This window comes from Hyperolius riggenbachi, chromosome 5 (assembly GCF_040937935.1).
Source record: "Hyperolius riggenbachi isolate aHypRig1 chromosome 5, aHypRig1.pri, whole genome shotgun sequence".
Classification (NCBI taxonomy): domain Eukaryota; kingdom Metazoa; phylum Chordata; class Amphibia; order Anura; family Hyperoliidae; genus Hyperolius; species Hyperolius riggenbachi.
Window position 1 is genome coordinate 278,946,265 of NC_090650.1, and position 16,882 is coordinate 278,963,146.

The 16,882-nt window shown below is 42.6% G+C and overlaps 1 long non-coding RNA gene across 1 annotated transcript in view; it reads left to right on the plus strand.

The window, feature by feature from the left end:
• Positions 1–16,882, plus strand: part of LOC137517659 (uncharacterized) — a 53,980-nt gene that overhangs the window by 22,891 nt on the left and 14,207 nt on the right. The window contains exon 2 of the long non-coding RNA XR_011020612.1: positions 6,080–6,275. This is a non-coding gene — a long non-coding RNA (uncharacterized lncRNA). The remainder of the gene's footprint in view (positions 1–6,079; positions 6,276–16,882) is intronic.

Consider the following 16,882-nt stretch of genomic DNA (forward strand, 5'->3'; position numbering starts at 1 on the left):
GTGCTCATAAATTTTTATCTTTATATATATTGGAGACATATATATGTAAACAATCTTTCTGCAGCATAATAAAACCTTAAAATGCCAACATAATTGATACAGCTATCCCATAATATCTGAAACAAACTTCCCCCTGTTAGCATGCCTTGTAATAAGACCCAAATCATCTAAGGATACAGATGACAAATCTTATCCAACAGGATTTTACAGCTGTGGTGCATAAAACTCTGGCAACATTTCAGGTATTTGCCACAGTGGTCTGCAATTATAAATTCCCCTTAAGGTTTTTTTTTTTTTTATACTCAGTCTTTCATGAAAAAAAAGCATTCAACGTTATATTTTATAAAGCGTTCTGGCATTTCTCTACCAACATTTTGTAAGGTTATGATTCCTCTTATACTTGGAGAATGTGTCAAATTGGGAAAATTGATGAAAGGCAAATGAAAGGAAAATAGAAAAAAAAAAGAGAAAAGAAGAAAAGGATCATAAAACAACCATGCAGAGCTGTTAGTACAAACATATGATTGTTCTGTGTGCCTTATATGCTTTCCGTTAGTATAGGAAGCCGGCCCAGCAAACTGCATCTGCTTGAAAAGGATTCTACTCTGAGTTACAGATTGCCCAGAAAGCTTGTGGTGACCCAGAACTCCTAGGAGTGTGTTAGGGGCTACAAAGGACCAGAATGCCTTCTAACTAAAATGTTATGTAAAAAAGAAATGTGCCTTCTTAAAAGGGATGATATGCAGCAGTGATGCATTGTGGGACATCTCATATACTCAATGGATAATCACAAATGCCTTCTGTTTTAAAATGGCAAATTTCTATTTTACATTCTACTCTACAAGCTACATGAAGACTGCAAGCAACACAGGAAAAGACCTTCCATCATAAGACAGGTGCCATACTGCAATAAGTTATTGATAAATACTGGGATCCTGTTAAAAAAAATATTAAAACTCCACCTATGGTTTAGTGACTCTTAAAGGGAACCTGAGGTGGGTTTTACGAATCCTATTAGCACATAGAGGCTGGTTCTGCATATAATGCCCAGCCTCTGTTGCTATACTGTTTCACAGCAGAGCGCAGGGGGGAGGGGGGGGGGGGGCTGGGGGAGACAGTATAGCAACAGAGGCTGGGTATTATTTGCAGAACCAGCCTCTGCGTGCTAATAGGATTTGTAAAACCCACCTCAGGTTCTCTTTAAGGCCCACACACATGCTCAATTAAAGTTGAATGAGACGGCCGAAAACAACCACCTCTGATGATAATCTGGCATGTGTACAGCAGCTGCAAATTCCACCTGGCCAGCAATTCACCAGATGGATAAACTCGTCTGAGGGATGGCTGATAGCTTTCTTTTCCCTGCTCACTCCGCCAGACTGCCAACTGTGTCATGTTACATCTGCACCGCTCTACCGGCCCTTGGCCTCTTGCAGAATGCATTGTTAGCCCTGCAGGATAATTATTCTGAAACTGGAATACACTTGTCTGTACAGTGTCAGCCCACCGATGTCACCCGAGGGATCAATTCCTGATCCCCATCAGGCGACATCCATCTAGCCCATGGACGGGTCTTTGACTTTTAAACTGTGGGCATATGTGTATGTGATCTCAGTAGGCCCCTGTTCACATTTATCTGGAGAAGTGGTGCTAATCTGATCACTCAGGCTTCGGTGAAATTGGATAGCACTGCAAAACTTTGCTCTCTTTAGTAGGTAGCACACCAGCCTCAGGGATTTGGACAAAGAGCCCCCAATCCTGTTAGTGGTAGGGGAAATATGTCTGGAAAAGAGAGCAAGGGCTATGTCACCTATCTGTTGTGTGGGCAGGCCTCCTCCTGTCCTGATTGGCTTGGAACTCTTTAAAATGGACCTGCACTGTAAATTTCAAAGTGAAAGAGAGCCAGAGTTATAATGACAATTACTATGACTACCCCCCCCCCCCTTATTATTTCTTTAGCCAATGCAGTAACAGCTGAATACTTCAGTGAGCATCAAGGAGTACTTATGGCAGCCCTGGAATGCTGTGGCTGGCACTGCACTCTCTGCTCCTCTCCTCTCTAATGGTGCCCATACATGGTACCATTTTTTTCATCCAATCTTACCATTACTATGTACTATGTAATACAGTATGTGTGAACTGCCTAAATTACCCTTTCAGTATATTCACTTAATTTACCCTTTTACTACATAGAAATGGTAAAATTGGATGAAAAAAATTGTACCATGTATGGGCACCATAAGATAGGCTGGCTCAATGGCATGGTGATATTAATTCAGTGATATTGAGGTTGATGCACAAAAGTGCAGTAACATTTCTGGGCAGAGACATCACAAAGCAATATTACTGTTTCTACTGGGAACCTGTACTGTGAGTTATGCTGTTATTCGCAGTACTCGAGTAGTGCGTGTGTTGTTACAGTAATGCTCGTTAGTAATTCACATTACCGTAGCAATGCTCACGCTACTTGAATACCACTGGTTCACACTGCCGGTAGTAACAGTAATAGTGCTGTACGCTGTCTGTGCACGGCAATATTACCACTAGTTTGGGCATCATGCCCTTTGAGTACTGTGATGTAGACCTATAGTGAGTATATGGCACCATGGAAGAAGACAATAAGGAACAAAAAATACTCTTCCTAATCTACAAAATTCAATTTTCTCCTCTTGGTTTGTACTTGTTTTAAAAGAAATTGGGTATGGTTACCTGGTTGGATGTACTTTTGGAAGGAAGGAAAACATGTGATGAGACTGCCTGCCTAATCAATTGATCTATATTGACAAAACTACTGTATTCTATTTAGTTTGGAGAATGTTGGGCTTTAGCCAAATAAAATAAGATGGCTGTTTTCTGCACTTTTCTTCTATTGCAGGCTCTAATTATTCATGCCAGTCAACATCCTTTATCATCCCCTGTTCTCCACGACAGCTGCACTGTGGATTGTCCATTTCTTCCATCCCAAAGGTCGCATTCATCAATTACTATGTTTTTCCCTATTTCTCTTGGTATCTCTACAATCACCAAAACTTGGCTCCATATGTAGCGCTAAGAAACTCCTGCTGTTCTTACTCACAGCAGTCTATATTTCTACTATGCTACCTGCTGATGTTGTTTTATTTTTCATTTTCATCTTCTGCCATCCATTTGCAATCTAATGATATATCATAATTGTTAACCTTTTGCTTGCTTTTATTTACTGTGTTTGTTTTTAGGTATATGTTGAGCAAACAGGGATGAACAGTAGGGAATTAAAACATACATTTACTCTATGACACATGAATGAAAGCTACCAACAAGTAAATGTTGAGTTAAGTTAAGCAATGATGAATTCATTATCAGCCTCTCATTTGATAAGCTAGCAAACAGAGCCTTGGATGTGCAATGTGCAACAACTCATTGTAACCCATCTCATTTTATTCATTTGGTGGTAAGTCACTGCTGTGTGGACTCTGATGCTTGCCATGGATTAATGCTCTTGGCCTCTTTGAATAAGACTGTCTGCACTTACAGATCACAAATCGTTTATGGCAGAACTAAAGTCAAGTAAAGAGAGCAAACCGGCAGCAAATAGAAAATTAACTGTAAAAAAAATGTTTAAAATCTTAAGCTATTAATAATAAGATTAAACCAGCAAGTGTTTACACAATAGGAATAAATAAATCGAAGCTGAAGAAAACCTGAAGCAAAAAAAAAACAAACAAAAAAACCTTATGATATAATGAATTATATGTGTAGTACAGATACTGAATAGGACATTAGTAGCAAACAAAAACATTTTGATATTTTATTTTCAATTATATAGCTTTGTTTTATAACATTGCATCATTCTGCTATATTTGCAGTTTACAAACCACACTCTGTATTTTAACCACTTAAGGACCAGGGCTTTTCTGAATGATCTGTGCTGCGTGGGTTCTCCAGCCCACAGCACAGATCAGGTTTCAGCCAGGGCTACCAGACTTCCACCTCCAGTGTTGTCCTGCTGGGGAAGGGGGGGGGGGGTCTGATCGCCGCCGGCTATCTGTGTTTTGCAGGGGGGGTCCCCAAAGCCCCCCTCCGCAGCGATTTCCACCCTCCCTCTCCTTCCCTCCCTCTCCCTCACTCTGTGAGCGGCACAGGACGGCGATCCATCCTGCGCCGCCTACGATAGGCTTCAGCCAATCAGAGGCCGGGGATCTCCGTATGATGTAAACAGCGGGGATTTCTTCCCTGCGTGTTTACATTTAGCCTGCGAGCCATGATCGGAGGCTCGCAGGCTGTTCACGGAGACACCCTCCATGAACTGACATGGAACGGCCGCTCGAACGAGTTTCCATGGGAAACCACTTGTGACCTGCCGACGCCTATCGGCGTTAGGCGGTCGTTAAGTGGTTAAGCTATAAAAAAGAGCAGAAATAATGATCCTTTGAACTTTCCTGCAGTAAAACCTTATCCCAAGCTGTCTCTCGCTGTTTCTTGGTTGTTTAAGTGTTTGAAGTGTACCAGAGCTGGAGTGTACCAGCCCCATACGCTCCGATCACTCCCACGCCACCATCCTCAGCCTTCCCGTAGCTCCGATACCGGGTCCCTGCACTTCCGTCAATCGGGCAAGTCTATGCAGGAGAAGTGCGCCCTTTTGGGGACCAAGTACGTTGAATCAATTGGTGCTACCGTTCTGACTGGACGTTGATTCAACGTCCACGCTAACGAACCGTCCCGACGCGATCGTACGCACCGGAGAGGGGAGATTAAGCTGTCATATGACAGCTGCCATCTCCCCTCAGTGATCAGCAGCCATTGCGCACGGCTGCTGATCACGTGATCACTGCGATCGCCGTCGGATCGTAGTGATCAATTTGACAGCTGTGGCGGTAGGGGGGAAAGAAGAGGATCCACTCATCTCCCTGCCGTTCCCGCGATGATCAGCGCCCCTGCTCTTGCCGGAATTTCTGCTCCTGGATGATATTGTGGGATTAAGGAAGACACAAGGATCTGACTTGATGAACTAATTTGATTTGAAGTGTGGATATTGTTACAGTGGAGCGCCAAAACACCATACTGCACTTTTAAACTATGTGGCATACATTCATTCCCAGTTTATATCAGTACAGATATGATATCCAGTATATTTTTTTCCTGCAAGTTCTGATGTGTTTTCAAAGTGTTTCTTTAAATTTGAGCAACATAATTTGCTCTAATTCTGACACTATAAATATATACAGAACACTGGTACGGACTGTCCACTGGTTCACATAGAAATATAGCTGATGATATTGTACCTTGGTATGCAATAATTGCACAGGTTAATGAAACATAAAGTTGAGGAACTTCACCAGTAAGTCAGTAAGTAATTTTCAGTTCATCAGTTTATGCCCTGACATGTTTTGTGGTAGAAGACCAGACCATTGTATAATTTCATTCCCTTTCCTGCTATCACTTGTCTGAGGTAATGAAAGGTAAAAGTCATGTATATATTTATGTTGTCAGTATAACTGATTATATGAGCTATCCAGTCAAATAAATAACACACACACACACACACATATATATATATATATATATATATATATATATATGTATATATATATATATATATATATATATATACAGTAAAAAGTGTGTAAACCCTTTGGAATTAAATGGATTTCTGCACAAATTGGTCATACAATATGATCTGATCTTCCTCTAAGTTACAATAGACAATCACAGTCTGCTTAAACCAATACCACAAAACGAATTAACTGTTTCCATGTTTCAATTGATCACACCATGTAAAAATTCACAGTGCAGGTTGAAAAGGTATGTGAGCCCTTGGATTTACTAACTTTTTGAACTTACTTTTGCAGCAATAACTGCAACCAAACATTTTCTGTAGTTGCAGATCAGACGTGCAAAATGGTCAGAAGTAGTTTTTGACCATTCCTCTTTACAGAACTGTTTCAAATTCAGCATTATTCTTGGGATGTCTGGTGTAAACCGCTTTCTTGAGGTCATGCCACAACATCTCACTTGGGTTGAGGTCAGGACTCTTGACTGGGCCACTCTAGAAGGCATATTTTCTTTTGTTTAAGCCGTTCTGTTGTTGATTTACTTCTAGGCTTTGGGTAGTTGTCCTGTTGCAACATCCATCTTCAGCCCCTGATGAGTTGAATGACGAAACGCGTAGGGCGGAGCTTAAGGAGCTACGCAGGACGGAAGGAGGAAGCAATCAGAGCGGGGACTGTGGCGTGCAGCGGAGATCCAACCGCGGCGGTGCTGGCACACATAGAGAAGCTCTTTTGATTGGAAATCCGGTACGCATATTTTTTAAGCATTTTAGAAATAAATCTTAAAGTTTTTTTACACTATGCGAGTTCCGTTTTATATCTGAAGGTCTTATGTTGCTGCCCAGGATGGAGGGCTTATATGCATAGAGATCAAGAAAGAATCTGGTGAGTAAGACTCACAAAGGGGGTACAAAGATCCCCCTTGCTTTCCTATATACCTGAGTGGAGGTCCTTTATTGCACAACTTTATGAAGTGAATCACGGGGTGGTTCATAACAGGCAATATTGCACTATATCCCGATTTTTTTACAGGGAAATTCTATACTCCTATTGGGAGGGCAGGATTGTGATCGCAACTTCTTATGTGGATTTGATCGTTGCTGGAGAGTGTGTACTCGAGTGAAGTCTGCAGATCCCCAATACAAACGGGTGACATTGGTGTTAATTTGTATAGTGTTTAAGTGCTGTGGAGCGCAGTCCTTTTCTCCTTATTGGAGTGATATTGGTTAACATCCATCTTCTGCTGAGCTTCAGCTGGTGGACAGAAGGCCTTAAGTTCTCCTGCAAAATGGCTTGATACACTTGGGAATTTATTTTTCTTTCAATGATAGCAATCTGTATAGGCCCTGATGCAGAAAAGCATGCCCCCACCACCATATTTCACAGTTACGATGAGGTTTTGATGTTGGTGTGCTGTGCCTTGTTTTCTCCTCACATTCCAGGCAATTCAACTTTTGCTTCATCTATCCACAGTATATTTTGCCAGTACTAATGTGGAACATCCAGGTGCTCTTTTGCAAACTTTAAACATGCAGCATTTTTTTTTTTGGACAGCATTGGCTTCCGCTCTGGTATCCTCCCATGACCTCCATTCTTTTGATGTGTTTTATGTATCATTTGATTCGCTAACAGAGACGTTAGCATATGCTTTTGTCTTTAGCTGACACTCTAGGATTCTTCTTCACTTCATTGAGCATTCTGCGCTGTACTCTTGCAGTCATCTTTCCAGGACAGCCACTCCTAGGGAGAGTAGCAGCAGTGCTGAACTTTCTCCATTATAGACAACTTGTCTTACCATGGAGTGATAAACAAAATGGCTTTTGGAGATACTTTTTATAACCCTTTCCAACTGCATGGAAGTCAAAAATTCTTAATCATTCACATCAGGCAATGCTTCTCAGAAAAAGCAAACCAAAACTAGTGTGTGTTTTTTATAGGACAGGGCAGCTGTAACCAATACGTCCAATCTCATCATCTCATGGGCCATCTGACTTTGTCTCAGTGCCCATGGACTATATGCAGTTTTTATTGCATGAGAATGTAAATTGCCCAATTAACTCTTATCCATAGGGCAGGGGCCGATGGCATTGCTCAAGAGTGCCTACATCTGAAGGCCCCATGAAAGTTTTGCTATGGGGCCCAATGATACTATGCCACTGGCAGAAATCTATATAATTCCAAAGGTCAGCCCCTCCCAGCAGTGCACCTGTGTGTGGCCTCTTTGGCTTGTTATTGCAGCCCCATGTTTTGCAGGTATTTGCTGCCCTATGAAAACTTTTTTATAGGGCTCCCCCTTCCATTTTTCCTATCAGAGTGAGAGGAACACGGAGAGTAGAGAAGTTGGGATGGGGGGGGGGGCAGCATGGAGAGGTGAGAAGACAACAGGGTGAGTTGAGAAGCCTGGAAAATTGCAGGTACCTGCCGCAGAGGCAATTCCTCTCCTTTCTTCAGGACTTGGCTGGCCAGCTTTGGACAGGTTGCATCCTGGCCAGCCTAAGTCCACAAGGAACAAGGTTTTTCAGTATTGGCTGTAGTAGACCAGCCATTTCTAACATTGGTTGGCCAGATCCCGAAGTGCAAAAGAAGACTGCTAGGCCTCAACCTGGATTTGGACCAATTGGCTAATTTATTGTACCAAAGTAGTGCAGAGCATGACGTTTCGACCTGTATGGTCTTTCTCAAGTGCTGAAACATTGTGGTCTGCACTTTGGTATTTGCAATAAATCACCCCAAATCCAGGTCGAGACCCAGCAGTCTTCTTTTGCTTGTTGGATTTACACCCTTAGTGGATATAGGTCAGCTGGTTGAATGCCTGGTCTTGCTAATCACTTTGTTTGTAGCATTGAGCTACCTCTTTGATGCTTCAGATCCCAAAGTGGCCAACTTCAGGATCTGCCCGTAACATATATGAGGTCTGGTTTTCTATTTTTTCCTTTTTGGTAATTGTAACAGTTTTTCAACTCTGATCTGTATCTAAAATGGAGACATGAAAAGGAGTAAATGTGGATTGTGGAGGCAAGAATTCTTCGAGCAACATAGGGATAGCTTTAAATCACAAATTAGTTGATTAGGGATATGAAACGTGCATGAAAAAAGAGCGCCGTGAAGAAAGGGCCCAGGATATTAACGAATTTGATGCCAGGTATTAATGAAATTTGCTAACGAGAATCATCGTTGTCAAGCTTTATTAATGATAATTACTGTTGCAAAAATAAACGAGAAATAATAACTAGGGTTGCTCTCTCTCTCTCCAGTAGGGAATTGCAGATTTTCAAAGCAGCTTATATACCATAGCTGGGATTTGAACCCAGGACTCAGTGTGTAGTAGGTATCTGTCTTACCCACTAGATCATCAACCACACTACATGCTAAAGCTGGCCTAGCATGTACCATACTACTATTATGATCAATTCAATAGAATAAGTAGCATGATTAAGGATTTGTACATTTTGAAAAGCATGCTTATATACCATAGCTGGGATTTGAACCCAGGACTCAGTGTGTAGTAGGTATCTGTCTTACCCACTAGACCATCAACCACACTACATGCTAAAGCTGGCCTAGCATGTACCATACTACTATTATGATCAATTCAATAGAATAAGTAGCATGATTAAGGATTTGTACTTTTTGAAAAGCATGTATATATACTATAGCTGGGATTTGAACCAAGGACACAGTGTGTAGTAGGTATCTGTCTTACCCACTAGACCATCAACCACACTACATGCTAAAGCTGGCCTAGCATGTACCATACTACCATTATGATCAATTCAATAGAAACTTTTTCTATTGAATTGATGCTACTGTGTAGCATGTAGTGTGGTTGATGGTCTAGGGGTAAGGCGGATACCTACTACCATGTAGTGTGGTTAATGGTCTAGTGGGTAAGACAGATACCTACTACTACAGTCCTGGGTTCAAATCCCAGCTATGGAGAGAGAGAGAAGAGAGAGAGAAGAGAGATTTTGTATGTTATTCCGGAAAATTCCGCGGAATTCCATTTGAGAGGTATAGCAATTCCGTTCCGACTATCGGAATTAACCTAATTCCATCCGGAATTAAGAATTCCGCGGAATTTACCGAGCATCCCTAATAATAACAAATAAATATTAACGTTAAATGTCGTAAGGTTTTTCGGCAATACTGCTTAACCCAAAGCTACCCTCACACAGAATCCTCCCCTGGTGGTGCCTAAAACTAACCACTCCCCTAGTGGCAAAAATGGAAAGCGGAGGAGCGCTCAATACTGTAAAACCAATTTTAATGAGTTAAAATGCGCATAACACAATTGCACTTACCGGAAATTAGATGCATACAAGCATATCAGATGAGGGCGAAGCCCTGTCCTGGAAAACCTGGGGAGCCGCCTGCTGCATCCTCCATGGCCTGCTGAGGGCTTGGTCCAGATGGAAGGGACTGGGGTGGCTGACCAAGGAAACTAGAGCGTGCTGGCAGCGTCACAACGCGTTTCAGCGAATCCTCGCCTTCCTCAGGTGACGCCGCCAGCCAGCACGCAGGTTTAAATAGAAATGGTGCCTAACCCTAACCACCCCCCTGGTGGTGCCTAACACTAACCACCCCTCCCCCCCCCCGATGTTGCCTAAAACTAACCACCGCCTAGGTGGGGCCTAACCTTAACCATTCCCCTTGGTGTTGCCTAACACCAACCACTCCCTCTGCAGAAATACCCTTTTAGATATATTAATGATAATACCTTTGAAAGCATAAAATCTGTACTTATTAAATATACCGTTATAAAATTCTAAGATGATAACTACCTCAAAAACTATAATGTTATAATCTTATTAACAAAATTTTTCGCAGTGCCCTTTTTTCATGCTTTTTTCGCCGTATTAACGATAATTGCATTAAAGTCTATGACGGGGCCCTTTTTGTCTACCCTCAGCCGCGCCCTTTTTTCCTGCTCCCAATATGAAGGCTGACATATTTATTTCCTTTGAAACAGAGCAAATGACCTGTTTTTCCTGATGATCCTCTGCTCTAATACTTTTAGCCAAAGATCCTGAAGAAGCATGCAGATCAGGTGTTTGACTGAATTTGCCACATGTTTGTTTCAGGTTTGTGATTCAGATACTACTGAGCCAGAAATATCAGACTGCCAGGCAACTGGTAGCGTTTAAAAGGAAATAGATATAGTAACCGCCATATGCCTCTCAGTTCAGGGTCCATTTAAGACATTGTTTGTGCCCCTGTGAATGGAGATTCCTTTTTTTCTCCATGGATTTGTATCATTATTATTAACCACTTCCCTACCACAGGTTTTTTCCACTTCAAGACCAGAGCAATTTTCACATAATGCACCTCCCATTCATTCGCCAATAACTTTATGACTACTTAACACACTGAAACGATCTATATATTATTTTTTGCGGGACAAACTAGGCTTTCTTTGGGCAATACTTTTTGCTAAGAATTATTTTATTATATATGCATTTTACAGGGAAGAAGAAGAGAAAAATTGCAAAAATTCATCATTTCTTAGTTTTCAGCCATTGTGGTTTAAAAAAAAAAGTGCTATTGTAGGTAAAACAGTCACATTTTTTTTGCCCATTTGTCCCGTTTATTACAACACTTAAATTGCATCCCTAGTACAATGTATGGCGATAATATTTTATTTGGAAACAAAGGTGTATTTTTTCAATTTAGTGTTTTTCTTATACTATAAACATAATTATAGGCTTTTATTTACAAAAGCAACATTAATATATCGACATAACATACATATTTAAAAAGTCCCTAAGGTAACTATTTATGTAGGTTTTTTTTTTATGTTGTATTTTTTTTTTTTATTTACAAGTTTTATTTTGGTAACTATGGGTTAGGGGTGGAAGGGGTTTAACAATAATAAATATTTAAATAATTGTCTGAATGTAAGAGTGTAGTATGGTATATTGGGGTGTATATGGTTGTATTTTACTTTTTGGCCACAAGATGGCACTACACTTAGCTCACTGTCTGCTGTTTACAGCAGATAGGAACGAAACTGTTTGAAACAGTTTCCTTGGGGTTATGAATGAGAGATACTCTCTCTCCCATTCATATCGGCACGGGGATCAGGGCTGAGAATGGATTCTTCTCATGCCCTGAACACAGAAGAACGTGGATGCGGCGGAAACGGCGCTGGAATCGCGATTGGCGGCGGTGAGTAAACAGTGCGTAAATATACGCCCCTGATCTGCTAGAGGTAAACACAGGGGCGTATATATGTTACGGCCAGAACCCGAAGTTTGGCCAGAACTAGAAGTGGCCGGCCACTTCGGGTTCTGGCCGGCCAATGTGCGAACTGGCCGCTGCGCTGCGGCCAATGTGAGAAATGCAACAATTCCTGTAAAGTTAATGGGATGTTGTGGCCGCAGCGCAGCGGGCAAATGTATCACACATCTTACTTTATTCAATGACATTAAGCCGACCGGCTTTTTCCCCGCTTTCTCTCTTCCCCCCCCCGCCTCTCTCTCCTCCCCTCGCCTCTCTCTCTTCCTTCTCTTATGGGCAGCTGGGCGGGGACACGCGTGTCCAGGAGAGTCGTTCGTCGCAGCAGGAGAGCAGAGCGGGGAGGCTGCAGACATTGCTTCCGCCAGCACCCGCTCTGCAAGAACGGCAGGATTCCCCTGCCGCGACGAACGACTCCGGAGGGACACGCGTGTCCCCGCCCGGCTGCCCATAAGAGAAGAAGAGAGAGAGGCGGGGGGGAGGAGAGAGGCAGAGAAAAAGCCGGTCGGCTTAATGTCATTGAATAAAGTAAGATGTGTGATACATTTGCCCGCTGCGCTGCGGCCACAACATCCCATTAACCTTACAGGAATTGTTGCATTTCTCACATTGGCCGCAGCGCAGCGGCCAGTTCGCACATTGGCCGGCCAGAACCCGAAGTGGCCGGCCACTTCTAGTTCTGGCCAAACTTCGGGTCCTGGCTGTAACATATATACGTAGCAGAAATCTGGAACTGGTTAATATTATCTATAGTACAGTATATAGTGCTGAGATTTTCTGCAGAGCTTTACATAGTACACTGAATAACTCATGTTGCTAAGGCCCCGTTCACACTGCACATGTTTCTAGGCGCATTTTGGAAACGCGTGCCGGTGGCCGACACTCACGACATCAGACAGTGCATAGAGTGCACTGTCTGATGTTCACACTGCATGCGTTCCGGACCGGTGCGGTCCAGGACGCATGCTGCACGCATTTTTTGCAAAAACGCGTGGCTGTCCCATTCACTTTTCAGTGATGGGATCAGCCACACAACGCACACAAACGCGGATGGCGTGCGTTCGCATGCGTTGTGTTCCGTACGCATGACCATCCGCGTTTGTGATGTGAACGGGACCTTAATGTCCCTCTGTGGAGCTCACAATCTAACAAGGAGCTTAAAGTGTTCCAAAATGTAATGTGCTCTGTTTTCTGCAGAATGAGAAAGTGCCTTTTTGTAAAAACATTTCTGTATTTATAAAAACATTAAAGGAGGGAAATCTCCTTCACTATGACATACCTCACCCAGCATTCATCTAATATCTGACTGGATTTAGATGGCATTATGGCCTTCTTATTAATAGAATCAATATGAAATCACAAAGGTCACATTTCATATTCATCTTTTTTGTTTGTGAGAGGTTTTTTTTTTTATACACAGTATGGTCAATTACATTTCCCTCTCCACACTTTGATACCTTTTTTTTAATGTTTGAAAATAATTTTAAACTGCGTCTTTTTCATTAGACTCTTGCTTAACAACCTTCACATATGAAACATCACTTTTTCCTTATTCTGAGTTCAAAGAAAAAAAGGGATGGGAAATTGGATATTCTTTTGATCAAAGAGGTTATGAATAAATAGTATATTTAATCCATTTTAGTAAATTGGTGCCTTCGGGTTGAGATATAAGCGCGCCAGCGCTTTTGTTCTGTTCCATAAGGCACGCTCTTTACGTTAGCCTTAGAATCATGCATTTTCTTGTGAAGTGGAATAAAAACCAAACCTAGCTGCTGAAATGATATACGGCACTTAATAACATATTAATCCTTTAGAACCTAGCAATTTCTCATTAAAGATACTGATTGTCCAATTCTATTTGGAATACTAATTTCACTTATTTAGCGCCGTGACAGTGGTGAAGCAAAGCACAGCGTGCTATTTTTCTTGAAAGGCTTTAATGCAGCTAACTCTGAAAATTCCACACTTGGCATATTTTGAATTAATCTGTTAAAGGGAAAAAAAAATCTAATATTGGTCTCTGTCTGTCAGCTGGAAAAGGACATATATGATGAATGGTCAGGGTAGGATGGCAATGCTAATTAAACAGTAACCTTTATTGAACTTATATGGGAAAGCCATACATTCTAAAGAGCATCCAGGGAAATATGAACATTCCAAAAAGATTAAAAATGTTTGTTTATGATAATCATACTCTGTGAGGTTTTATGCCAGAAGTGACATTATGAACGCAGATAAAATGCAAACACAAATAACCATATCAGCTAGCTTTATAGTGCTTTCTACGATGTGCCCTAGCTGTTTAGTGCTCTCAAAATTGTGCCCCAGCTTCTCATTGCCCCCCAAATGGGTGTAGTGCACCCATAGGTGTAGCTGTGTTAGATGGGTCCTACTCTTTGTCCAACTCTGGTGACACCCACAACCTCCAGTGATACACATAAACTAGCAGTATAATGAGAAAATATATAAAATATAAGACATTTTATTGCATCCGGAGATCTAGTAATTAGGATAAAATTAACAATTTACCTTTTAGCAATATGTTCTAACAGATAGGTCATAGCATCTGAACACATAGTTATGACAACAATGGAATACCAACAGTTGCTTGCAAATGAATGCAATATAGAATGACACCTCCAAAGCCTCTGGGAAGGGTTTGGCCCAAGAAAGCACCAGAAAATCCAAAGATGTCAAATCCCAAACATCACAGTAGATTATTAAGTGCACTGTAAATGACAAATGTATAAACAGTCTGTTAAAATCAAACTCAGATAAACATTTAAGTTAATTTCCCTAAACACTGGCCAGTGTTAATCTAAGCAGCAGGACTGGCAGTTGGAGCTCTTATATAAAACAATATTTGTTATTCACAAAGGAGAAAGCTGCACCCAGGAGAGCAGCAGCAGGAATATGGCACAAGCTGGATTATTAGATATACAGTATATGAATGATCCTCTTCAGATAGGCCTTGACACCTCAGAACAGATTGTTAGGCCAATATACCTTTCAGTCTCCAGTACCAACTACACCTGCATTGCATAAGGCCCTGGGAGGCCTGACCATGTGAAATTGACAATCTAAAAGGAATCACTCACCGAAAGCTGGCCCTGTGAATCTGCAGGGGCTGCAATGCAGGCAGATGATAAAACATACCAATAAACTAGTTCCTGCACCAGCCAATCACTGGAACAATAAAATAGGTTGCTTAAAGTTCCCTCAGATGAGTCAGGAAGAAACAGTCACATGTATAGTGGTCTGTAACACCAGGGGCCTTGCTAGTCCCAAAGATCAGTGGCACATGCCCCAGATCTACAGTATTTTGGGGTGCCCCAGGTTGTCCTCCAGGCAGAGTCAGCTGTGGTGCTTCTATGGCGGGCATACTGGGAGCTGTGGTGCATCAATATTATAAAAGCTGTGATTTGGGCGTAGGGGAGTGCCTGATAAATAGCGGGCACCAAGTCTGCTGGCTATGCCAATTGTGGCTCTACAGGGAAGGGGGGTTAAGGTTTAGGAACCACCAGGGGCAGGTTAGGGTTAGGCGCCACTGGGGTAGTGGTTAAGGCAACACTAGGGGGGCGGGGTAGGGTAGGCACTAAAAGCTGTGATTTGCAGCAATGAGAGTAAAGTTGGGTGCAGAGAGGGCCCCCACAAAATAGCGGATGCCGAGACTTTGCACTATGTAAATTGCAGCTTTGCACAGCAGGAAAACTTGGCACCCACTATTTTAGACTCCCTGCAACCAACTTTACTCTCATTGCCGGGGGAGGGGGGGGGAATGTTTAGGGTTAGGCCCTACTGGGGGGGGGGGATGATTAAGGGGGTTAAGTGTTAGGCATAGGTAGAGGAACGGCTCTGTGTTGGGCATTGGTAGAGGCAGAGTTCTGTGTTAGGCTTCGGCAGAGATGTTCTGTCTGTGTGAGAGCTCCATGATTTGTAGTTACACCACTGCCTGCCTGCGCCCTTTTCTCCAGATGCCTTTTTTTCATGTATGCATCTACGGTATACACAGTAGGTATTAGAGCACATTCTTCTGTAACACTTTTCCTAAGATGCCTAAGCACCATAAGCTCTCACAAAAATTCTATCTGCAAATAGTCACTAAAGAAAATATGTGCCAAGCTTGGCACAGTACCTATTAGGGTGAGATTGCATTTTATGATTTCTTACAGGCCTTAACATTGTTTCTACTGTGCTCATTTTAAACAAATATGGTAAGTCGTTTTTCTTTTTGCATGCCTGTACTTCATAGTATAGGAGACATACCCTCCTCACCCTTTATTGTGTGTCAGGTCTAATGGCTAGGTGCGGGTTTAACCAGGAATTGACCAGATACACCCATATGTAGGTGTTTGATTCAACCCTTTCCCTGCCAAGCACGTACTAGCTGCGTTTTGGCAGGCAAGGGCCCCAACTGCCATCAAAGTACCTAGTAGGTTATTTGGCAATTTGTCCCCCAGGAAGCAGTGGGGAGGGGGGCCAACATCATTCCTCCCTCCACATGGGCTCCTCTCCTCTGCATTGCTGCAGAGCTGGAGCAGCGCTTAGTGTGTAATTACCCACATGATCATTCGCTCTTTGCCACATGTCCCCCGCCGGCAGCCGTCTCTTCTCTTCTTCCTTTTTCCTGCATGACGCATACTTATGCGTGTCATACAGAGATTGGGCAGCCAGAGAGGAGCCTGATGGCAGCAGGGACACATCGCAAGGAGCGATGAGCAGGAGAATGAGCAGGTGAGTTAATTACACACCACACCGCTGCGCTACAGCTTTGCAGGGGTACACAAGAGGGGGCCCCATGTGGAGGGAGGGAGGATGATGTCATCCCCCCTCCCCACAGTGGCACCTATACCTGCTACCTTTACTGATAGCACCTATACCTACTACCTCTACTGGCTGCAACTATACCTACTACCTCTACTGGCTGCAACTATACCTGGCTACTTGTACTGGGGGCATCTATTCCTGGCTACCTTTACTGGCTGCACCTATATCTGGCTACCTGTACTGGTAGCACCTATTCCAGGCTACCTATATTGGCTGCACCTATATCTATCTAACTGTATTGGCGTACCTATTCCAGGAGAGGAAAAGTGGGATACCAATACATATCTGGTATT